Genomic DNA, 18,034 nt, shown 5'->3' on the forward strand with positions numbered 1-18,034 from the left:
TTACAACCTTCGCCAGAATAGGTTCTGGACCCGAGATGAGATGAGAGAGGGTCGGAGCTCAGAGAAATCCTCTCCGGGGATGGCACCAACCAGTCAACGGACCTAGAAACGTAAATCCCTCCGAAACGGGCCTGCAGAGTTAGACCGCCTGCCTCCCTTCCGGGACTGCTTGTTTTCCATTTAAGTGTTGAATGCAAGATGGTGCATTTGCGAATTAGATCCCGTGCAGCTGGGAACGGCGAGAAGCTACTCTGCCTGCCAAACGATCGGGCACTAACTGCAATTGCTGAGATTCTTAACAGGGTGTTCCAGGAAACAAATAAATAAGCAATCCTCTCCCTATTCTGCCCCCTCTACCCCCTCCTGTGAAGGCGGGGCAGCTCTCTGCGCTCCCCCAGGATGTTGGGGTGCCCTGCCATTCACCCCGCGTGCCCGTGGTAGGGAGGAAAGACGCCAGATGTTAGGAGAGAGCCCCTAGTGAAGGGGGTAGCCAACTGTGGGGCTACCACCACCCCTGCCTGGGGAATGCAATGTGGATTTTTAGGGGAAAAAATTTTTTTAAGTCAAAATTTGCCCACCTTCTTTTCGGCTTCCATTTGTGTATCTTAAAGAGAGAAGCCACTTGGTTTGTCATTTATAGCCCAAGAAATATTGGGGTTCATCAAAGGAACCTGGAGTACCCTGCTTGAGTCCTGGACCCAGCACTGGTCCTTTGTGAGCTATTGGCTTTTGCAAAAGACTTGGGGAACATGAGTTGATGGGTGGGAAGGTGCTCTGAACTTTCAACAGGCAGTTCCATGATACTTAATTTCCTAATAGAGCATTTTGCTTCCGACGCCAGCTCAAGGACAGTTTTTCCCTTAGTGCCTCTCTTCATCCCCCAGATAGTACTGTTTCTGTTTGGTGGCTGGAGATTCTACCCCAGTCCTGCTGTGCTGCCACTGGGTTGCTACCAGCCCTGAGGGCTTTTTCTCTCCAGCTAGACTCCCAGCCCAGGTTAGCTCCCCATCCACTTCCTCCCCTAAGGCAGGCAGGCCCCAGAGTCCCTATGTGAGAGAAATAGCATGTGCCTCTGTTGCTTAGCAAACCACCAGGAAATATCATTTGAACCCCAAATGATGGAGGACAGAACAGGTTGATGTCACAGGGAAGCAGATTTTAGCTTAGTGTAGCATGAGGAAGAACTTTGGGATGTTTGGAGTGGCCAGTGAAGGAACACTCCCGCTGGTAATGAGTGTCCTGCCACAGGATGTATTTATGCAGAAAGATTTAAGGATAGTACAGAGGGACCATTGCCGTGGGTAGGGTAGATGCATGCAGAGGATTGTTCTAGTTCTAAGAGTCAACGATTCTGGAATTTGGAGCTTGTGTTGGAGAGGGGGGTCCTTGGGCCCAGGCACCATAGCTGCAGTGTGAAATGTGATGGTATAATGCATGATGACCAACCTCCGCAGGCTGACTCCTGGGCCCAGAGTTGGTTCCTTTTTGTTTAGTGTTTCTGATGTCTTTTCTCCACACCTCTTCCTTCTTTTCTTCTGCTTCTCCTTCTTGGTGACTTATGTCCTCTGCTCCCATCCCTATTCCACTCCCCATCTTCTCATGTGATCTTTGCTTTATAAGAGTTACTTAATGCTTAGGGGGGTGCCCGGGTGGCTCAGTCAGTTAGGGCTCTTGATTTTGGCTCAGGTCATGATCTCAGGGTAGTGGGATCGAGCCTTGCATCAGGCTCCGCGCTCAGTGCAGAGTCTGCTCGTCCCTCTCCCTCTGCTCCTCACCACCCCCCACTCACTCTCTCTCTCTCAAATAAATAAATAAAATCTTTTAAAGAAAAGAGTTAAGTGTCAGTATTTAGAAGTTCTTTGTCTAGTACATTGAGTCTTTCCTCCTTAGAACATTACTTACAGCATATGTTCTAATGTATCATTTCTTCTCTTCCAGGAGAGTAACAGGACTAGAAAAGATAACAAAAAGAGTGACCAGCCCTCTGGAACATTCATCTAGGGTCAACCTAACTTTTGTCCTCCAGTGGTAGCAAAAGTCACTTAATTACAACAGGATAACTTGCACCTTGTTCTTCCATGTGCAGTGTGTCTTCAGGGAAACAATATGGAAAAGTGGAAAAATGGAAAGACAAGTCCCTTGCCCCAAGCCTGAAAACGTGTGTTCCCTTAGAGGACAGCTTTTAAAATTTTCCCTAAAATCCCCAAAGCAGGTTAAAGTGTAAAGCAGGCAACTCTGCCTCCAGCTGATCACCAAAATGACGGTGGGAAATGTGGCAGTGTCCTGCTCTCGGTCCCTCACCTTGGGAAACTGCCTCCCATTCCGCTATTAGAACTGTTGTGGTGAGTGTAGCCCTGGGTGGAGGCTGGACTGTGGGCTACATGGTCCCTTCCGGTATAATATGGAGGAAGGGACTTGAGGGCAATGGCAAAAAGGTAAGGAAATGTTTGTTCGTTTGCTTGTTTTGTCTTCAAGGGAGAGATAAAGAACTCCATATGGCTAGCACCTCTTCCTTTCTCGAATTCAGAAGTAAATACTCTAAAAACAGAAGAGAGAAAAGAAAATTTTTTAGATTCAATGTCTCTTTAAACAAACAGGGGCCATATTGCCTTCAGGGTTCCTTATAGCCAGGGAATAATAACAGCTGACATTTACTGAGTGCTTAATATGAGCCAGACACTTTCCCAAACCCTTCTCATGTGTTAGCACATTTAGTCCCAACAACCATCCTCTGAGGGAGGTACAATTATTACCACCTCCACTTTTCACAGATGAGGAATTTTCAGTCTGGGAAGGTTCCATAAATCACTCCAGGTCACAGAGCCAGCACCCAGTGAGAGGGAGAGTGTACCTAAGGGGGCCCCTCCGGAGCCTGCCAGTCCGCACTCTGCTGGGCTGCCTCAGCCCCAGGGAAAGAAGCTGCAGGACCGCAGCCAGCACTGAAAGAGTAGCCAGCTGCCGTGGGCTGGTTAGGGGACTTGCTTGTACTAAGCCACTTGACCTTCCTAACAGCCCTGTGATGTCGATACCATTCGTATCCTGGTTTTACAGACGAGGAAGCCGAGGCACAGAGAGGTTAGGGAATTTGTTTAAGATCTAAGAGTAGGAGTGGGGAGTCAGCAGCTGAAAGCAGATCTTGAATAGAGTCCTTGCTCTGAAACACTTCACTATGAAGTCTCCGATCCCGCAGTTTTCCCTCTGTGCCTTTCCCTCATTTGCCTTCGGGGCTCTTACTGGCCACTCCCACAGAAGTCCTGGTGCTTTCTTGGGAACTCGCTCCAGCAACTCCCACCTGACTTATGAATGACTCTCCTGGGCCAGCAAGACTTGGTCTTCAGTGAAGCCAATTTTAGAAAGAGAATGGGAATTTCGTTCACTGGAGCATCCCCTAGACACCAAGCTCCATGTTAGACGCTTCATGTACATTGTCTTAGTTGATACTCCCAATCCTCTTCAGAGGGAGCAACAATACCCAATTTGCAGCTGTGAAAACTGAGGGTCAAAGTGAGAGGTTAACAAACACGTCTGAGGTGTCATAGTGAGGAAGGAACAAGCCAGGCCTCTGACCCATGGGCCTAGTGGGAACTTACTCCTCTCCTGGTCCATTTCCTAAGCTTGAGGACATCCTCTGTCCTGCCTCCTTCTCCTAACTTTCAATTCTTAGATTGTAGGAAACATCTACTCTCCAGGAAACCTGGGGGCACATGTCATATTTAGATTCCTGATGGCTGAGGGATTTCTTCCTTGAGCCCAAAACCTTAAACAGAAACAAAACAAAACAAAACAAAACAGTAGAGTGAACGTCTTCAGAAACTTCCTAGGCCTCCCATAGCCTCCAGGAAGGAGTCAGCTCTGCAGTGGGCTCTCCACTGTGTATGAGTGCCCCTGCTGTCTCTCCCGAGCCTCCTGGGCCTTCTGGTCGGACCAGTCACAGCCCCACATCCTGCTCTACCTCCCAGGCCCAAGAAGGAGCCCCCCCGTAGGCTGCTGAAATCTGGGGGAGGGGGAGAATCCCGAGTCTTAGCTTTAAAGTTTTCTTGCTCCTGTGCCACATTAGTGTGTCAGTCAGAACTTGTCCATATATTAAGAACATGCTTCTCCAGCAGTCCTTCACATCTACTGTAATTTTTTGCCTCTGATCCACCAAGGGAAAGCCGCCAACCAAGTGAGTTTGAATTGGGCGTAGAGAAAGGGTCCATGGGTTCTGGGTAAGAGCCACAGGGCCCCCTCCAATGAGGAAGTAGATGAACTTGAATGTGTCGACTTGGCAAAATCTATTTTGACCACTCAGAGTCTTCTTTTTGCTTCCCTTACACCATTAGTGGAGAGTTCCTTATGGCCAGGGGTTAACACTTACTGCGACGTTCCCAGTTCAGCCCCCCACGTATGAGTAGCCGGCTCAGAACTTGCCCGCCTCGGGCTCTGCAAGGCCTCACTGTGGCATCACCCCTTGGGCCCGCTGGAAGAGCAGGCTGGTGGGGCTGGAATGTGGATCCTCTTAGGGGCCTGCTTCAACGTGGCAGCTGGAGAGCGGGTAGTAGGGAGGGTGGGCATTTCAGCTCGTGGCTTGGTTTGTTAAGCGCCCACCTCTGCTTCAGCTCTGTCAGGCCTGTGGAGGGGGCTGCATTTAGTTTGAGTTGGACAAAGGAAAGATCAGTTACGGCCACTGGTAAGGGAGCCCCCAGGTGAAATGTCCCGTCCGTGGATTTGATCATATGACTTCAACTGGGCATCCGGCCTGCCCTTTCAACCTGAGGCAGTCTTTCCCCTTTATTGCCACATGGAGCCAAACAGAGTCTTTAAAAACAGGTCATGTCCCCTTCTGTCTCTCCCCCACCATGATTCTTGCTAGTAGTCTGTCCCCTGCCCCTTACCTCTGGGACATAAGGCAGCTTCTATTTAAACCAGAGCCTGCCTAAAAACCTCTCCTCATTCCTGCCCCTCTCCCTTCTCCATATTCTCTCCCATTAAAGTAGCCAAATTACGTAACCAAAAATGCAAAATATGAGAACAGCTTCCCATCCCAGGAAAGCTCGGACTTCTCTGCCCCGTGGAAGGGGCTCCAGTCCTCTCTTCCTCCTTGCACGTGGGCTCTTCCTCGGGGCAGGACACAGGTGCTCATACAGTTTGGCTCCCGTCTCTGTGGTCCCATCGCTGAACGTCTAGGAGGCTGGAAGGTCGACATCTTGCTCTTAAGAGAGATTATCAGCTTGAGGTAAGGGAGTGCTCGGACATCTCACCTGTGACCTATTTTGTGTGTTTGTTTACTTTTTACTGAAGCGTATATACAGGCAAGTACACAAATCGTAAGTGTAGAACTTGGTGAATTTTCACAAAGCAAACACCTCCGTGCATCCAGACCCAGATCACAAGACAGAACGTTATCAGCTCCCTGCTCCCAAAAGACCTCCTCATGCCCCCTTCTACTCATTGAATCCCTCTCCCCATTCCCCACAAAGGTAGCCACCATCCTGGCTTCTACTCTCAAAGATCAATATTGCCTATTTCTGTTTTTTGTAGATGGAATTGTACAGTACAAACTCTTCTGCGTCCGGCTTCTTTTCTTTACTATATTTGGAAGAGTCATTCATTTTGTAGTGTGTAGCTATGTTTCATTCAGTCTTTGCTGCATAGTTTCCCATCGTATGAATATATTACAGCTGATTGATCCATTTTACTGTTCGTGGACATTCGGGCAGTTTCTAGTTTTTGCTATTACTGTTGACACGGCTATGAATATTCTAGTGAGACTGTAGTTATTAACCTAGTTTGAATCGGTTCATTTAAAATGTGGTCATAAGGGGCGCCTGGCTGGATCAATCAGAAGGGCATGCAACTCTAGATGTCGGGGTTGTGAGTTGGGTACAGAGATTACTTAAAAATAAATTAAAAACTTAAAAAAAATTTAAATGTAGTCATAAGATTCATTTTCGTGTCTTATTTCTTTGAAAAGTGACTGAGACTCATGACAAAAATTTGCAACATCCCAGAAAGGTGTGGAAAACAAAAGCCCCTTCATCACTTCCTCCCCTTTACCCGTAATCCAGAATCATGCTCTATTAGCAGTGTCTTGTGTATCAGTCTAGATATTTTCTACTGCCCAGACAATCATATCTAAGGATATGCTTCATACCCTTAACAAACTCCATAAACTGGATTTTATTACACTCCATTTCTGCCCCTGCCTCTCCCCCGCTGAGCGTTACAGAGTCCAGGCAATCAGTGGATGCCGGTGAAGGTGAATGGCTTATCCCTCCTGTCAGACGCGAACCTGGGCTATCACTTTGAATGCGCTCTTTTTTTTTTTTTTTTTTTTTTTTTTTTTTTTTTTTTTAAAGATTTTATTTATTTATTTGAGAGAGAATGAAAGAGAGAGAGAGCACATGAGAGGGGGGAGGGTCAGAGGGAGAAGCAGATTCCCCGCTGAGCGGGGAGCCCGATGTGGGACTCGATCCCGGGACTCCAGGATCATGACCTGAGCCGAAGGCAGTCGCTTAACCGACTGAGCCACCCAGGCGCCCCTGAATGCGCTCTTATTAAGGTAAGACATGGGAGTTTATGCAGCAGGAACTTTCATTTCTACTTCCGTACACATTTCTTGAGGGGCTGGTGTTCCCCGCGTGGAGTTTGTCTGAGAAGAGCTCCCAGTCTGGTGGGAGGTGGGTGGAAGGCACAGGAACAAATAGCTACAATATGATGTTTACAGGTGTGGTAACAGGGGCCCATAAATGGGTTCTGAGAGTACAAATGAAGGAGCAGTGAGTACTTCCTGTTAGGGTCAAGGAAGGCATCAGAGAGAGTTGACATTTGGGCCAGCCCTGGAATGTTTAATTACTAGGACTTGGCTGGGCAGAGCAAGAAGGGAAAGGCCTTCCGGGCAGAAGGAAGGACCCTCACGGACATAGCGAGGCTGGGCAGTAACTGGCACGTTCAGGGCCTGGCCATTGCTTCTGTGTGGCTAGACCACTGGATGGAAGGCTGGTAGGGCCAGGAGATGACTGAGACAGGGTACAATAGGGATTGGGGAGATAAGATATCAGGGGTCTGATACAGTCATTACAGGGGTGATCATCCACAGTTTGGAATTGTGGGCTACATCTCTTAGGTGCTTAAAAACAAACAGCCAAAGACACGGAGCGATTGCTTCCAACATCACCTCCTCTGAAATACCCTTGATTAAAGTATTGATCACATTGGTCCTGTGTTTGTGTTGTCCACGGGACAAACTCCTCTCACGGGGACCCCCTTATATGCTTGCCTGAATTGCCCAGCCCTGAGCACAGCACCTGCACTTAACAGGAGGTCACCAAAGGATGAATGAGTACGTGAATGAGCAGCAAGTGATTTCGACTGCCCGGCAAAACTGTGCTTGAGAAAGGGGATGGCTGGTGAGCGTCTCTTGGTGGATTTGTGTTTAGGCACGCCCAGCTTCTGCCTGCCCACATGGTGGGAGAGGAATGAGGAGCTGTAACCTTGGCCTCTGGGCCAGCTCATGCTGTCTGCTGAGGGAAGTGCTTCATTTCCTTAGCAACACTACCTGTGCCCCAACATGGGGCTTCAGTTCAGCCAGACTGGGATGGCATGGAGCTTGGTGAAACCCGACAGCCTCACCTCTGCCCTTGGCAATCCAGGGGGAGTTCATACTGCACTAAAATGCCCACATCTTCCATTTCCATTTTGGAAATCTGAGCCTTGCTCAGAAAAAGGGGATCAGCCTCCTCATTGACTCCTTCGACCTAGATCCTCCCCTGCAGACAGCCCCTTAGCCACTGGGCTGGTGACATGAAACAGGTTGGAAGAACCACTTTCCCTTTCTCCTCAGTCGGCCTGGCCTTCCTAAGTGTGGCCGGCGCTCTGGAAGAGACCCCCACCCCCACCCCTGAGGGCCCCCTTTAGGCAGGCCAGAAAAATCAGCATTTCCACCGGACCTTTGAGGAATTTTTTTCACCAGGTAGCACCGTGGGTGGGAGAATTTTCCATGCCTTTTGACTTGAACTGCCCTTGCAGTCTTTCCTCATTCCTGCTGCTCTTTTCTGCATACCTAATTGCTTTGTCTATTTATCTGGGTTTCATCTGGACCTTCCCACTTAAGAATGTTCATTTTGCACCTGGAAACTGACCCCAGGGCCTGTTCTGACAGGGTCGTTTCAACCACAGTAGAATATAAATGCTAAATATGGTCTTCCTCTTCCTCCCTATGTGTTAGACTGCCTTCCATGACGAGATGTAATTTTTCATTCCAGGATCCGTGTTTTACCCTTTCCAACCCACACATTCCCAAAAGCATGCGGGTAGCGTTCATTTACAACTCCGTGTACCCCGTGCAGATGTAAATGGTTGTGAGGTAATCCATCAGGTAATAATCGTAATAGCTCTATAGACTCATGTCTGGAAGAAGCTCTTCGTTTATTAAAAAGTCTTCAGTGGGCTAGATTACCTCTCCCAGCTTCCCAGACTCACGGTCTTCTCTTGCAACTGTTACTAAGTTATACCTGCGCTCCCCTTGTGTGGTGAACAGAGGGAACAGAGGGTGAATCTGGAGCCCAAGCCCCATTTCATACTTCAGCTCCATCGCTATTAATTATGTGACTCTTGGTTCAGGCCACTTCAGTTCTCTGCATGAGTCTCCTGTCTAAAAAATGGGAATAATAACTCCTGCTGCATAGAGTAGTTTGACCGTTCAGTGAGATTGGTTGTGAAGGTGTCCAGTGCTGAGCAGGCAGGAGCAGTGGGACTGGGTTTTCATCATGGCTCTGCCGCTTGCTAAGTGGGTGAATTTGAGCAAATTTAATTTCTCCGAGCCTCAGTTTTATCACTGTAAAATAGGGATCCTAATGCAAACCTTAGGGTTTCCAAGAAGGAATAAATAGGCTATTTGAAAAACATCTAGCGCAGTGGGATAGATTAGAAACATAACACTCCATCTCCCACCCTTCTTCTCTGTATAAATTCAGGTGCTGGATGAACCTTTCATGACCACTCCTGACCTTTGCAATACTTCCTGGGATAAATGAGAGAGTTTCTAATGTCTCGCTTCTCAATGTGATATTTTCCTTTCTTGTAGATCTCACTAGTGTTTTCTTCCTAACTACTTTTCTCTGATGTCTAGTGTTTCTCTCTCCATTGATTTCTGAAGGAACTAAAGGAGTTCTGTTGGATCTCAGGACAGAGGGCAGAATGCCTTCATGGAGGATGTATTACATGAATGGGATCTTGCAGAATGCTGAGGAGGTATTCTTTTTTTTTTTAACTTTTTTAAAATTTAATTTTATTATGTTATGTTAGTCACCGTATCATTAGTTTTTGATGTAGTGTTTCATGATTCATTGTTTGCATATAACAGCCAGTGCTCCACGCAGTACGTGCCCTCCTTAATACCCGTCACCAGGCTAACCCATCCCCCCACCCCCCTCCCCTCTAGAACCCTCAGTTTGTTTCTCAGAGTCCATCATCTCTCATGGTTCGTCTCCTCCTCCGATTTCTACCCCTTCATTTTTCCCTTCCTGCTATCTTTTTTTTTTTTTTAACATATAATGTATTATTTGTTTCAGAGGTAGAGATCTGAGATTCAACAGTCTTACACAATTCACAGCGCTCGCCATAGCACATACCCTCCCCAATGTCCATCACCCAGCCACCCCATCCCTCCCACCCCCCGCCACTCCAGCAACCCTCAGTTTGTTTCCTGAGATCAAGAATTCCTCATATCAGTGAGATCATTTTATACTTGTCTTTCTCTGATTGACTTATTTCGCTTAGCATAATACCCTCTAGTTCCAGCCACATTGTTGCAAATGGCAAGATTTCATTTGTTGATGGCTGCATAATATTCCATTGTGTATATATACCACATCTTCTTTATCCTTTCATCTGTTGGTGGACATCTGGGCTCTTTCCATAGTTTGGCTCCTGTGGACATTGCTGCTATAAACACTGGGGTGCACGTACCCCTTCAGGTCACTACATTTGTATCTTTGGGGTAAATACCCAGTAGAGCAATTGCTGGGTCGTAGGGTAGCTCTATTTTCAACCTTTTGAGGAACATCCATACTGTTTTCCAGAGTGGCTGCTGAGGAGGTATTCTTTGGCGGAGAAGGGGGTGTGGCGAGCATGGGCCGAACAGAAGGATAAAAGCACAAATTATGCATGAGTGTGTGGTATGTTGGGGAAGGAGGGGTGTAATGGGTCTGAAGCAATGGTTTACAAAGTCACCCAGGTGTCCTGGCTCACAGCATTCAGAATTTTCTTATGCAAAGAACACTACGATTTTTTTTAAAAAGGTGATCACAAAAGCACGTGGTATAGAATTCTCTCACATGCACCCAAGCAATTTAATTAGTAGAAAATGGGAATTTATTTTTTGTGTACATAGAAAACCACAATGTGAGCACATGCCTGTGAAATAAACAAGCTACTGAAGACACACGATGGGCTGTTCCTGAGGCTTTTCCACAATTTTTCACCGGGGACTGTTTTTTCGCTCTGCCATCTGCAGGCTCTCACTAGAGATAGGCAGAGCTGCTGGTGCCAAAGGTTTAACAAAAGTTGATGGGAGAAAACTTAACACTGAGAAAATTGTATCTTTGAGCATAATTTGGACAAGACTCCATTATTCTATTTTAGTGAAGGAACATTTCTTTCCAATTGATGAGACTTCTGAGGTTCCACTGAAGTGCAGCCTGCAGGATGGGGAGGGCTGGGCTGGATGCTAGGGTGGGGAGTAGGGAGGATGGAGAGGGGCAGTGTGGAGGGGAAGTAGAGCAGAGGATGGTGAGTTTGGAGGGGCTGGGTAGGGACTGGGAGTTGGGAAGTGAAGATCTGAGGAGTCTGGATCTGATTCTTTGAGCGAGAGGGAGCTAAGGTAAGTTCTGGAGTAAGGGAGTGACACGTGAAAAGGGGAAATTTGGGAAAGACACATCTAATGGGTGTGAAGGGTGGCTTGAAGTACATCAGAACAGAGAGGTAAGAGAAAAAAGAGCTCAGACGCCATATGAAGAGATGGCAGGGGGCGGGGCGTGGGAAATCAACAAAAGCATTCGTTGTAGAGGTCTCCTTGTCCTGGCCCAGAATGCTCCAGAGTGCAAATGAACAGGATGGAGTCTGCAAGAAGAATGGGGAAGGCTGGCCATGGGCTACTGGCCCTCTAGTGCCTCAGAACAATTGCGATCAACCCAGCATGTCCTTCTGCTGATTCTTTCTGCCTCTGCTAGCTTGCATAGTGGAAGGCGAACAGAGTTCTAAATTCCTCCAGTAAGTGACTAAGCTCGCACCAGGCTGGAGAGGAGGCTCACATTTGTTTATACTCCTGCCTCCCTGCCCCCCCCCCCCCCCAGGGATTTCATCCAAGAGCTCCTCATGAAGACTGGCCCTGAATGGTAGAGGTCAGTACAAGCCATTTTGAGCTCAAGTCCAGGATTGACAAGGAACAGAATTCTGAAAGCTGTTACATTTGTTATTTTAAAAGATTTGGTACATTATTACTTGTCAGGGAGTAGGATCAGAAGTAGAAATTGTTCTCTCAACTGGCAGGCGTGCATATGTATCATGATACTTTAAAAATTTTTTAAATTTATGGCCCAATTCCAATCAGATATTTAGTAGTCTCACATTTTTAGTTTCCCCAAAATTGTTTGTTACTGTAAACTTTTTTTTTATCAGTATTCTTAATTCACCAACATTGGGGATTTGGTCTTTGAAAACTTACCAAAACATTTCGAATTATAAAATCATTATACACTCATTGTGTACAATTAGGAAAATACAAAAATGATTCAAAATTAACAGGCACCCATAATTCTAGAAATGAATACTGTTAACATTTAAACATATTTCTTCCCTGGCTTTTTTCTTCACTGTTTTACATAATGGAGATATATTTTTTAATATATAACTTTGCATTTTGCCTGAGATTATAGGCATGTCCCCAGGGCATTAAACACTCTTCATAAACTCCATCTTTAAGGTTTGCCTAGTATGCCTTCTTATGGCTATAACATCATTTGCTTGTTTCCCTGCGGATGGAGATAAGGCTGTTTCCAATTTTTTGAGGTTAAAAACAACACTACCATGACAATCTGTGTGTGTGTGCGTGCGTGTGTGTGTGTGTGTGTGTGTGTGTGTTAGTTTTAGTATAGGTATGCGTGCTGGAGAGGGGCCAGACCCTGGTGCCTATGTCAGAGGAGGTTCCGCTGCCCCCTTCCCACTGTGAATGACAGTGGTCAGCTGAAGGAGGGGCTGCTCTGGAGGCGTCCACCTGGCGGCCCCTGGAAGAGGTAGTAACGCCCAGAGAACAGGGCTGTTGTAAAGGAATCAGAGAGGTCTTGCAATTCTACTTTGTAATGGGGGAATCTAAAAGGGAATTCATTTTCAAAGGAAACATAGAGGCTTTCAAAAAGTCTTTTGAATTGATTGGGTTAGTATTGTGTTGCTTTTACATGTGTTAAATTTTTAAAAATTGCATGTGTTAAAAAATAGAGGATCTAATGAGGGAGAGAATAGCAGTTGCTTTGAATAACAAACTAGTAGGGATAAGCAGACATTGGCTTCCTGAAGTTCTGTGCAGGCTGGCTTTCTTGGTGAAGCAGTCCCCTGGGAAGGAGTTTTGGGGTCAGCAAATCAGAATTCCGACTCTGGCTGGGCTACGCTGGGCAAGTTGCTTGGCCTCTCTGAGCCTCAGATTCCCCCATTGTGAAATGAAGCACAGGATGACACTAATATTTTTCACCTGCAGTGTGTGGAGAGGCTTCAAACACCAAGTAAGGATCTGCAAATGGCAGCTAAGACGGTGCCCTAAGAAGTGGGGCTGAGGCTTGTTCTTGAACTGGAATCGTAGATAGGTGTGCCTGACCTCAGGACAGCTCAACCTGGAAGACTCAAACTTCCAGAGCATGGAGATGCAGGGGGAGTCCTGGGTTGTATTTCCCTACTGCAGGGACTGAAGTCATCCCTCTTCAGGCATTTACTAAATGGTTGCACTTGCGCACCCTGGGTTTCCTTAACTGATAGTTCGACGCTGTGTTTTTTTGTCCCAGCCTGTAAACAGGGGCAGGGCTGGGCTAAGTGAACACTGAAACATTGCATTCCGGGGTCAGATGTTTAAAAACCCTGCAATCAAACCTGAGGCCATATTCGGAAACAACTGTATCCGATGACAGCTTATTATGGAAGGTTCTGAACTTCTAAGAATTCCTTAGTAGGAAACAAACAAAATACAAAGCACTCTTCCTAAAGTTCTGCTGGTAGGAATTTTTTTTTCTTCCTGATGTCTCCAAGCATTCTGCTCGTTGATTAAAACAGAGATCCATGGTGTGTGTGTGATGCTCGGGTGGGCAGAAGGCTAGCTTCAGAGGGCCAGGGAGATGGAGAAGTTCGGTGTCACGTGCATTTCTGGGAGGTATACTCTCCATTAGTTAACCGTGGGCATCAAGTAAAGTTTTCTGGTGTGAGTGTGTGGCGATGTGTTTTTGTGGGGTTTTGGCTCTTTTGAGTCTGAGGAACAATGGGAAAGAGAACCTTACGATGACCTGTCAGGCCCACAGGAGGGTTTGTTTTGTTTTTGGTTTTGTGTTTTTTTGAAGATTTTATTCTTAAGTAATCTCTACACCCAACATGGGACTTGAACTCACAACCCCAAGATCGAGAGCCACATGGTGCACTGACTAAGCCAGCCAGGCACCCCTGGAGGAGGAGGAGGTTTCCTTTAGAAATGTTCAAAGGGAATCTTAATACCCAGTCTTCCCTTGCCCTTGTCTCTGGGAAGGGAAGAGTTACATCTCCTGCCCTCACCGGGACATTTTATTTTTGCAGTTCTTTGAAGTGCCCTCAGAGAGCTAAGCATCAGGCCCAAGGCAGCTCTGTGTATCTTTGCAACAGATTAGAACATATTCACATTTTATTTGCTCACAGAACAAATATTTCCCTTGGAATGAAACCGAGGCAGCGGAGCAGGATCAGGCAGGACTAGCCACGAAAGACAGCACCTCCCCCGCCCCCCCCGCCCCCCCCAGGCCCCCAGGGCCAGGCCGGCTCAGGGCCTACACCATTGGTTCTCCCCTCGCCTCATTTAGGGCCTACGGACTCATAGTGATTGATTAATTGAGTCATTTATTCATTCAGAAATAATTATTGAGGAGCGCCTGGGTGGCTCAGTCGGTTAAGCATCTGACTTCAGCTCAGGTCATGATCTCAGGGTCGTGGGATCGAGTCCCATGTTGAGCCCTGCACTGAGCATGGAGCCTGCTTAAGATTCTCCCTCTCCCTCTTCCTCTGCCCCTCCCCCTGCTTGTGCTCTCTCGCTCTCTCAAATAAATAGATATAATCTTAAAAAAAAGGAAATAATTATTGACCAAGAGCTGTGCAGGTTGCAAAAGTAAGAAGAGAAACAGACTCTCAGGGGTCTCATAGTCCAGTAGGGAAGCTAAGTTGTTTGTATATGAATATCTCTAATCAAGGTGAAAGCGATAAATCTTCAGAACCCAGGAGACCAAATGTTCTGAGGTGGATACTTACTCTGCTTCTGTGTTGGGTGTGCATAAGGCTGGGGGGGCAGTGGAAGGTGTATGACACAATTGATGTGTATGTTCCTCTGTGCGTGTGTGCGTGTGTTTGTGGTGTGGGGGGTGCTGTGTATATGTGCAAGGGAGTAAGTGTGTACGCAGGGAGTAAGCAATGGTGGTGAATCCGGGAGTGAGTGTGTGGTATTGGTGGTGATAGGTATGCCTGTGTGATGATGGTGTGTGTGTGTGTGTGTGTGTGTGTGTGTGTGTGTGTGTGTGTGTGTGTGTGTGTTGTACTTGTTGGTCATGGCGGTGGTAGGACTGAGTGAGGCAAGGCTTAGTGACAGGTGAAGGTGGGGAGGAGCAGGGTGGTGGTGACAGGGGAGGGGGAGGGCCCAGCAGGCCGAGGAGCTGTGCCAGAAAAGGCCTGGAGCTGAGAAGGCTCTAGAGGGGGTGTGTGAGGGGAGGGTGAACAGTCAGAAATAAGCTGGGAGGGAGTGTTTAATTTTGATAACTGCTTTCTTATCCAGACAATGGCAGTTTTGCTTTCCCCAGCTGTCCCTCTTCCTGAGCTCATGTGAGATTCTTGGTTAAAGGAACCATTGCCTTCCCTGAGGATCAACCCCAGCTAAGACTCAGGCCTCAGGATGGAATCTCTGAGCGATTCTCTGAGCGATTCCTGGGCACCTTCTCCACCTGGGTGGTTGCACCAGATGTGGTTCAAAGTGCTTCCAGCCTCCTGAGCTCAGAATAGCAAAAGCAGATTCTACTGGGCTTGGGGCTGAGGAGGTTTAAAGACTGGAATCCCTGACGCAAAGGTCAGAAGAAAGGACAGTGCGTAGCTACCTGCTGGAAAAGCAAGGGGATTGCTAGCTTCCTCATAATTCACGGGCTACCCTGGCTAGATCTGCATTTTGTGGAGCTTTTTAAAGAACAAACAAGGAGGCAGATGGTAGGAGCTGGCTCCCTTTCTCAAATTTTGGTTTGCTTTTCATTACTTTTCCCTCTCTCGATAGGGACAAAGCTGCTGCAGGATTCAAACTTGGCCAGATAGGAATGATTTATTTCCATTTTATTAGAAAAGGAACGCAAACTAACATTTACAGAAAGTCTGATGTTTGCAAGATACATGTCATCTTCATAGTTACCTATGAGGTAAATATTATCATCCGCATTTTATAGATGAGGAAATCAGGGCTAAGAGAGGTAAGGTAAATAGCACACAATCACTCCCAAACCCCTGCAGTGAGCTCCCCGTAACTGGTCACCTCGCTGGAATTTGAGTCTAAGTCTGTGGGACACTGAGACTGTGCTCTCTTCATAATGCTTCCAGAAGTTTAGGAGAAGGCAAGATCAAGTGAAATGATGATGTGTTTTATTGTCAGATCCTTAGGTTCGAACCCAAGCTCTTCCCTGTACTGCTTACACAGCAGAGCTTGCATCCCTTCCTTCCTTGCTTCCTTGTCAAATGTCCATCAAAGTCCTATGATATCCATGTCAAACATGGAGTCGGGAGCCGGGAACATACCAGTTAACTCCCGGTCCCAGCCCTCCTAGACCTCCTCCAGTCTGATGGATAATGCAGACCGTGAAGCAGGCAGTTATCACTTGGTTGGAGAAGGGTTATGGGGGGGCGGAGCACCAGATGCGGTGGGAGCACCTCAAGCTTCTCTGTCTGGCACAGCAGCTACTCCCCCCTGGCTAGCGCTGGCATGTCAAATAACTACTGGGTTTTGAAGGCTTCGTACAAAAAAATGATGTTCAGTATTTAAGTATTAAATTAACTATTTCAAAGTATTCAAATTATTATTTAAAGTTGTTTAAAATTACTTCAAGTATTGAAGTGTTTAATTGATTATTAAGTAATTAATACCTTTTATATTGATTACATATGACGATGATAGTATCTGGGAAATTTTTGAGTTAAAGAAAATATTTTATTAAAGTTAATTGCACCTGCTCCCTTTTACCCTTTTTATGTGGCTGCTAGAAAAGGTAAACTTACATATGTGGCTCACATTATATTTCTATTGAACAGCTTTGCTCCAGAAGAATAAGACCATGGGATGATATTTCCCATCTTAGCACAATGATCCGAGACCATTTGCCATGTGACCTCCCCAGGAAGGTGCACGAGAGATGGGTAACACGTTCTCTCCCTTCTCATGACATTTCAGTGGCCACTGCTCGTTGTGGGACCCTTGGCCTTCTGATAATATGGGGAGGGTGTCTGGTGACAGCTGCAGAGCTTCTGGCTCGGCCCCCTTGAGGATTCCTTAGTCTTTGGCTCCGACATCTTGAGATGTAACTCTTGTAATCCTTCCTTCCCCTCCCCCACCCCCTAAAACGCAGGGCTGGCCATCAAATGAAATAGATGTTGCTTGCCTTGGCCCCTAGCCATCTTTGCTTTTCTTTATTGTAGCAAAAGAAAACCACGTGAAATATTTTGGAGTGAAATCTGATGTCCAACAGAGTCCTTGGATTAAAAGAGAAGATCCACTGGACTAACGATGAGGTCCTTTTCTACATTAGAGTCATGAGACTGGGAAAAGTCTCGGGAATGGACTAGTTCGGCACCCCTCCCGGGAAAGTGAGGCTCTGAGCGGCTAAGTGGCTTGTGTAGGGTAGCAGAGCCCGCGGAGGTGGTGGGCTTTGGAACGCAGTCTTCCCCCTACCCCCAACATGCTGCACCGTGCTGCCCATTCTTCTCCGGGATGCTCCCTTTCCGGCTCCTTCCTCCTTCCTCGTTTGGTCCTTCAACCTCTTCTGCTGCTTCTCTCTTTGGCCCATTGTCTTCCCTTTAACATGTGGGGCGGCAGAAATGGGAGTCAGAAAGATCTAGACAGGTTCGAGGATGGGCAGAAATTAACAAGACAAAATGGAACGGAAAAAAGACAAAGATTTTTTAAAAAAGATTGTATTTATTTATTTGACAGAGAGAGCGCACAAGTAGGGGGAGCGGCAGGCAGAGGGAGAGGGGGAAGCAGGCTCCTCTCTGAGCAGGGAGCCCGATGCGGGGGCTCGATCCCAGGACCCTGGGACCATGACCTGAGCCGAAGGCAGCCGCTTAACGACTGAGCCACCCGGGTGCCCCGGAAAAGATTTTGAGTAGACACTAACAAATGGAGCCAGGGAGACTTTCTTGGCCTTAACAGAAGTTCAAGTGAAAAGGCCACATGGGTGTGTGTGTGGAGGAGCAAGGGCTTGGAACCACAGGCTCAGGGCAGGGTGTGAGGCCTGGCCATGCGGCCTCGGAAGAACCTTAGCTTCCTCATCTCTAATCACCCTCCCAGAGCTGTGGTGAGGAGTAAACGAGGCCGTGTTTCTGAAGGGACTTGGTGATCAGTGAAACACCGCCCCAAAAGTAGTGACTGGCGCTCACGGGAGGTGGGAGATGGCTGCCGTGAGAGGGGGTTGCCTTAGCAGAGCCATCCGGCTGCCAAGGGAAGCGAATGCAGAGTCCAGAGCGTGGGATGTGGCTCTGCACTTGTCGACCCGTTTCTGGGGCACTGGGTTCGGTTCTGGGAATTGCATTTTAA

This window comes from Zalophus californianus, chromosome 1 (genome assembly GCF_009762305.2).
Source record: "Zalophus californianus isolate mZalCal1 chromosome 1, mZalCal1.pri.v2, whole genome shotgun sequence".
NCBI lineage: Eukaryota > Metazoa > Chordata > Mammalia > Carnivora > Otariidae > Zalophus > Zalophus californianus.